The sequence below is a fragment of the Hyaena hyaena genome, unplaced genomic scaffold (genome assembly GCF_003009895.1).
Source record: "Hyaena hyaena isolate Hyena2069 unplaced genomic scaffold, ASM300989v1 scaffold_966, whole genome shotgun sequence".
Taxonomy (NCBI): domain Eukaryota; kingdom Metazoa; phylum Chordata; class Mammalia; order Carnivora; family Hyaenidae; genus Hyaena; species Hyaena hyaena.
The window spans coordinates 492165-499945 of NW_024081600.1; positions in this window are offsets into that span (position 1 = coordinate 492165).

Below are 7781 nucleotides of genomic sequence, written 5' to 3' on the forward strand. Positions count from 1 at the left end.
GAGAAGGAGGCACCCGGTCATGAGATTGGCCCCGTAGTCCGATATTTTTTTTAAATCATTCCATCAATAATTGCGATGAGGACAACAGGCACAAAATGCACTCTTAACAGCAGTGTGCCAAGGCATGGTGGGGTGGGAGAAGGGAGACGGGAAGAAGGAAGGGAGCCTGGCCCACAGTCGGCCTGCTCTTGACCTCTGCCCCTCAGCCCCTTCCACACTCATCAACTACTGCGGAGCCTGTCCGTCTAGCCATGGGAATCTCAACCCACCAGCTGGAGAGACAGCGATGGTAGAGGCAAACTTATAGAACCATTGACAATTTTTTTTTTAAATGTTTTATTTATTTCTAGGAGAGAGAGACAGCGTGAGCAGGGGAGGGTCAGAGAGAGAGGGAGTCACAGACTGAAACAGGCTCCAGGCTCCGAGCTGGCCGTCAGCACAGAGCCCGACGCGGGGCTCGAACCCACAAACCGCGAGATCACGACCTAAGCGAAAGTCCGAAAGCCGGACGCTTAACCGACTAAGCCACCCAGGCGCCCCTAGAACCATTGACAATTATTAACATTTTGCCCACTTGCTGTGGGTGCCTTGGGGCAAAGCCCTGACCAGCTCATCCATGTGACTGTTCTGGGGGACGTCTCTTCTAAGGCTGTTTGTCTTTTAGCTTGTGATCCTGGAGAAGGGGGACCGCCCAGCTTCAGTGTCAGAGGACTCTGGGAGAGGCGCTGCCCCGACCACAAGCATGCTAAATAAGTTTGACCCTTAGTGCCAGTGGCTACCTGGAGTGCCACTACTGAGAAGGTTACTAGAGCTACAACCAGCAGCTGTGGGGCAGTGTTGTGACTGGCTGGCAATGTCTGTGACAGGCACAGGGATGGAGACACACCACACATACCCCGTATTTATCATCTTTTTCTTTCTTTCTGTTTTTTAATGTTTATTTGTTTTTGAGGGAGAGAGACAGTGTGCGAGCGGGGGGAGGGCAGAGAGAGAGGGAGACACAGACTCCGAAGCAGGCTCCAGGCTCTGAGCTGTTGGCACAGAGCCTGACACATGGCTCAAACCCATCGACGGTGAGATCTTGCAGGACCTGAGTTGAAGTCGGATGCGTAACCGACCTGAGCCACCCAGGCATCTCTACTGTCCTTTTCTAAAAGTTCTCTTTTGATTAATTCCTTCCTGTAGGTCACCAGAACGACACCCCATTGAGTTACCTACAGTCTAGTCCTTGTACACATCTTGACCTCAATTCTAGCAATAGGAATTCGCCTGCAAGCCTGCATATTCCTTTCTTTTTCTCTTTTAAAAATAAGTGAAAAGCACTTGAGCCTATTTGTACATTTATAGGGTTTTCGTAATGTTTCTGTTTATTTTCTTTTTAAATACAGAAGGCAAAACAGTAAAAAGTCTATTAAGATATATTTCAAATCCATGTTAAGAACATTTGGTTTTAATTAGAAAAAGTGATATATGGGGAAAGGGGAGGAGAGGGGGCAGAAGAAAGACCAAAGGTGAAGGAGATGCCAGATGGAATTTGAAGGGGGGGGGGGCAGTGAGGAGTGTACAATTTATCCTGAGGAGGAAAACACGAGGGTAAATACGGACATAAACTGGGAAATAAGGTGGGGGGGGGAGGATAAGAGGGAGTGAGTGGGGAAGGAAGAGAGAGGTCCCATCGCTCTTGAAAAGACTCTTCTAGAAATGAGCAAAGAGTGAGCCAGACAGAATGAAATAGCAGCTTAATCTCATAGAAGTCACTTGAAATAAACTTTGAGTTGTCACGGGGGACTCAGGAGAACTTTGTTGAATATGCAATTGCATGTTAAAGGAAGACTCTAACAACCTGTATTGGCCAGTTTCTTCAAACAAGTTGCTTCAGGGCATCCTTAGCTTCAATTAAGATGGAGAGTTTGCCTAATGAATCACAACGGTGACGTCTCATAATATTCTCATGTACAAATTCCCTAAATTCAATAAAAGTATTAAATGCAAGTCCACTGTCAGAAGCTATAGCATCTAGCAAGACGTGCGTTGTAAATAATTGTTGTGGATCCATCATTGTTATAAGCAGCCATTAAAAATGGAATTCATTGCACTGGGGCCATTTTGATTAGTTTTCGCACTCAGAGGATACTGTGACATCAATATGTAATTTTGACCACAGATTCCTTGCATCACTTTCTGTGCAAATGCTGGTGTTTGGGGAGAGTTGTTTTTAATTTCTTGGCATGTACTATGTGCTCTTCTGTTTTCTGATTCTTCTTTGAAAAAACAAACAAACTGGTTTTAAATGTTAAAATCCATACCCTTCTATTTTAACATTCAAACATTATATCAGTGTATAAAATTAAAACTGAATATCTCTTCAGAAAGAAGGAATGCTCCTCTTTCCTCAGGAGTAGCTACTGTTAAATTTGATGGGTATTTTTCTAGACTTTTTTAAATCCACATATAAATATATAGAGTCAAATACCTCTTCAAATGCTTCTCCTATGCCTCTTTTCCTCACTCACTCCTCCAACCACCCTGCTACCTTACAGCCTTCTCTAACATATCAGGCATATTTCAGCCTCAGGCCCTTAGCACTTTCTATTTCCTCCACCTAAAATGTTTCTTTCCCAGGGATGTTACTGACTTATCCTTCTCCTTTAGGTCTTTATTCTCACTTTTTCAGTTAAACTTTTTTTGACTATTCTGTATAACATTGTACCCCCTGTCCAACACAAGATCTCTACTCCCCCTTTTTCTGTTTGTATATTTCACCTCTAATCACACAATGTATTTGAATAATTTCATTTATTGTCTGCCTCCCTCCAATGGAATGTGAGTTTCATGAGGACAGGGATTTTTTTTTTTTTTTTTTTGGTCTGTTTTGATTCCTGCTGAATCCTCAGAGTCTAGAACAGTGCTTGACATTCATAGTAGGCACTCTACGTCTGTTAAATGCATTAATTTTGATTTACCTTGGAAATGTTGGAATTTATTATATGTGCAATTTGACAACTTTATTTTCTACTTGAATGTTTGTCATAGACATCTTTCTATTTTGGTATTTAAAGATATTCCTCATTCTTTTTAATGACTACATAGTTTTCTTTTTAAAATACGTACTTATATCTTAGCCATTCCTTTTCTGGTGGACATATGATTTGCTCCAACTTTTTAATGTAGAAAATAATGTTGCAATAAATGTCCCTGCTTATATATTTTCTTGGATCCTTTTATCATTTTTAAACATTTCTTTATTTATTTTGAGAGAGAGAGAGAGAGAGCATATGAGTGCGATCAGGGGATGAGCAGAGAGAGAGAGAGAGAGAATCCCAAGCAGCTTCCATACTGTCAACACAGAGCCTAACCTGGGGCTCGAACTCATGAACTGCAGGATCAAGACCTGAGCCAAAATCAAGAGTCAGATGCTCAATCAACCTAGCCACCCAGGTGCTGCAGGATCTTTTTAAAAAATATTTATTTAGTTTTGAGAGAGAAACAGACAGAATGTGAATCGGGAAGGGGTAGAGAGAGAGGGAGACACAGAAATCGAAGCAGGCTCCAGGATCTGAGCTGTCAGCACAGAGCCCTATACAAGGTTCAAGCCCATGGACCACACGACCATGCCTGAGCCAAAGCCCATAGCCCAACTGACTGAGCTACCCAGGTGCCCCCAGGATCCTTTTAATATCAAAATAAAATTCAGGCCATCAGACATCACTTTTGGGCATAGCGTTCCTGTATTTAATTTGCAATGTGCTGCATTTTTTTCATGGTTAAGAATATATGATAAGCACTTTATGAAATACCATATTACTTCTTTATTATTAGTTCAGCAGTGACCTAATAATCCTTATTCTTTAAATTCATCAAATAGCATATCCATCAGAATCCCCAGCAATAAAGAAATGACACATTCGAAAGGAGAAGCTGAGGGGACTTTACTGAAAGAATTACTCATGAAAGTGTGACGAGGTTAAGGGAAACTAACAAGAGTCAGTGAACCACCCCAGGGCTGGCAACGATGGGAAGCTGTTATCAGTGTGACCTGAAGGGAAAGAGAAGGAATATTTACTGGAATCTGGTAAGACCTGCAGCTGAGGGAAAGCCACTCCCTAGGCGCTATTTTCTCAAATAAAATTTTGTAGCCTGCGCTAAACAATGGCCTGGCAGGGAAAGAGCTGGGAGGGTTAAAGATCTGCACCTCTTTCTCCTCTTACCCCTCAGGTTCCAACCAGAGGCTTCCATTGACTAGACACAGCCAGAAGCCACGGGGCAAGGAAGCCCCGTGAAGCAGTGCATAGATTGTTAGGACCCAAGGAGCAGAGCAGAGTGGAGAATGGTGGAGACCGTTATCTGGAGGGACAAGCATTAACTATCTAGTGCCAATAATTTCACTATTAGTCTTGTTTCTTACCTTCATATTTGGCCAGCTTGATGAACATAACCAGGGAGTTCTAATACCAAAGTGCCCAGAGTAAGTGGCACTGCTTATGCGTATAGAATTTCCCGTGACAGGTTGCTCAAGGCACCCACGTCTAGTGCTCTTTTAGACCCCTAGACGAGGAAGTAGCTAGAGGCACTAGCTCAAGGGTGGTAATGGTGCAAACATGACAACATTCTTTACAGTGTCCCAACTGACGCTAATTTTTAAAGCATGACTCTGCAGCCAGATGATCCCCAGATTGAATCCCTACTTCTGGTATTTGCTAGCCATGTGAACTGGGACTTAGTACCATCCAATATGATAGCCAACCAGCCACACGTGGCTATTTTAAATTTATGTTTACATAAACTAAAAATAAATACAATTTAAAAATAGGTTCTTTTGGGTTTTTTTAATATTTATTTACTTTTTAGAGAGAGAGAGAGAGAGAGAGAGACAGAGCGTGAGCAGAGGAGGGACAGAGAGAGAGGGAGACACAGACTCCAAAGCAGGCTCCAGGCTCTGAGCTGTCAGCACAGAGCCTGACTCAGGGATCAAACTCATAAACCACAAGATCATGACCTAAGCTGAAGTCGAACGCTTAACCAACTGAGCCACGCAGGTGCCCCTAAAAATCAGTTCTTAATTTGTTTTTGCCACATTTCAAGAGCTCAATAACTATGGCGGCTACTGGGGACCCTAGTGGATAGCACAGATACAGAACGTTTTCATTATTGTCGAAAGTTCTATTTGACAATGCTGGGCTGGATACTTAAACTCCTTGAACACATCATATAATAGTATTTAACTTGTGGGCTTGCCTGAGAATTAAGTAAGATGATATACATAAAGTTCCCAGGAAACTCGAGGGCACAGAGTAGGCGCTCAATAAATGGTAGTTGTAATAATGACAACAGCAACAACAACAGGAGCAGAAACGTGATTCCCTTGCATCATATCCCTGGTGGATACTTCTGGCAATATTGTTATACGAGGCTCCTTGCCAGAGCTGTTGAGGCTGGTAGGCTTTAACAATGATCACACAGCTGATGCCGGTGAGAGCTGTGTGTCATTGAGCAGAGAGGCTTCTTGCTATGCAAGAGTCTCAGCATGGCTAGGAATCGGCTAGCAGACTCCCATCTTGCAAGTGTGGTCATGCGTGTCTCCTGCTGAAAACACTGTTCTATCCTGAGACATTTTGTGCTTAACCTTCTGAAGGTGCTATGATTCCTAATTTTTTTAGGTGGTTTGGAGTGGCATGTTCTGTTATCATATCCTCTACGCAGGATCTGATTTTTGTTTTCCTTGTATCTGCAGACAGGATGTGAGTCAGTCTTCTGTAGGAAGATATCATCAAATAACCAGTTTGATTCATGTTTTCATGGAATTGTTTAGGCATCATGTAGTCTAACCTAGAGATTATGCTAGTGACTTGGATTATAATCTCTAGAATGAATGTTCTGTTTCTTAACGTGGAATGAGGACACGGTTGTTCATCAACCAAACATACAGTAAAACCTTGGATTGCGAGTAAGTTGTTCTGAAAGTGTTCCACAAGACGAACAAACGTTTCTAGCAAACTTTAACCTGTAAATGAGTGATGTCTTGCAATATGAGTGGTACGGGATGCCAAACGTCACATGATCACAACCGAGCCAATGGTTCTTGAAATTTGCTTTGATATATGAGTGCTTTGGATTACAAGCAAGTTTCTAGAATGAACTATGCTCGCAAACCAGGGTTTTACTGTAATTCATTTCCTTCCATGTTTCTCCATTTCCATCTCCATCTCCACTTTCCAAATTGTCAGATGTCTTGTTCTCCCACAATCAATTTTCCACCCTGCTTAAGACATCCAATGACTTGCCCATGCACTTAGAAAATTACATCAAAATGGCTGTCCATGGTCTGTTATTTTCTTCATAGAATTTGCTTCTATCTATAATTATTTATTTAGTCTCCTGTTTCTTTTCTATCCCTGCTCCCCTCACCTCATACCTCTAGATATAAGTTCCATGAGAGTTCACTGAACTGCTCACTGCCTGTTCAGTGAACATCATCTTCTCAGCACCCGGAAAAGTGCCTGGTACAGATTAGAAGTTTTCAAAAGACTTCCAGGCTATCTCTGGCAGGATGTAAAGAGTAAGCTTCAGACCTCTAAATTACAATCTAGCATCATGTTTACTACATTCCAATGTCTTTCTCTGAAACCCCAATACACTTAAAGGGATTCTTAACCTTGTTGTACTTGTGCTTCGGCCCCTCTGGAGGGATCTGGTGAATCCTAGGGACTCCTTCTCTGAATAATGTTTAAATGTACAAAATTAAAAAAGGAATTGCAAAGGAAACCAATTATGCAGATATATAATTATCAAAATCCTGAGAAACTTCAAATCTGTGATACAGGGCTAGATGTGCTTCTTTATTACTGTGTTGAGGGATAAGATCTAGTGGAGGGTCTAAAAGGACTTATTTTGAGGGTGGAGAAGTTCATAAGAAGTATTTGGAGATGTCTGTAATGATTGTAATGAGATATGAAAATATCTGTGATTTGTACTGGTGACAAAATCGCAGGTATAGGCTTGTTGCTTATAAAATTTTAGAAACCACTAAATTCCAATTAAAGATGAATTAAAAAGCGGGTATAATTATTTTTTCCCTTTCATGTTCTCAGACCTCTGAATTCTGTACACAGCTCTTTGCAGGTCCCTAAGTCCCAGATGAAGGGGCGTGAACTAGACTTTGAGAGAGAGCGTGTGTTCAAGAGTCTATGTGGTAGATCTTGGCTACAGGTGCATTCTCAGCCATGGTACTCACCCTGGATCTCATCTGCAGCCTCAAATAAGATTCTAGACCTATTATAGTCACCAGTGTTATTGAGTTTTGTTTATTTTTTTGTTTGTTTTTGTTTTTATATTGGGGCGCCTGGGTGGCTCAGTTGGTTTAAGCATCCAACTTCGGCTCAGGTCATGATCTCATGGTTTGTGAGTTGGAGCCCCATGTCAGGCTCTGTGCTGACAGCTCAGAACTTGGAATCTGCTGCAGATTCTATGTCTCCCTCTCTCTCTGCTCCATCCCTGCTTGCACTCTGTCTCTCCAAAATAAATAAAACATTAATAATAATTTTTTTAAATATACAAAGTAGGAAGTGAGAATCACCTCCTTCCTTAACAATCCTACTTCTAAGATAATCACTGTTAAGAATTGGGTGACTATTGGGGCGCCTGGGGGGCTCAGTCGGTTAAGACCTTTGGCCTAGGTCATCATCTCATGGTTCATGGGTTCAAGCCCCACATTGGGCTCTGTGCTGACAGCTAGCCTCAGAGCCTGGAGCCTGTTTCGGATTCTGTGTCTCCCTCTCTCTCTG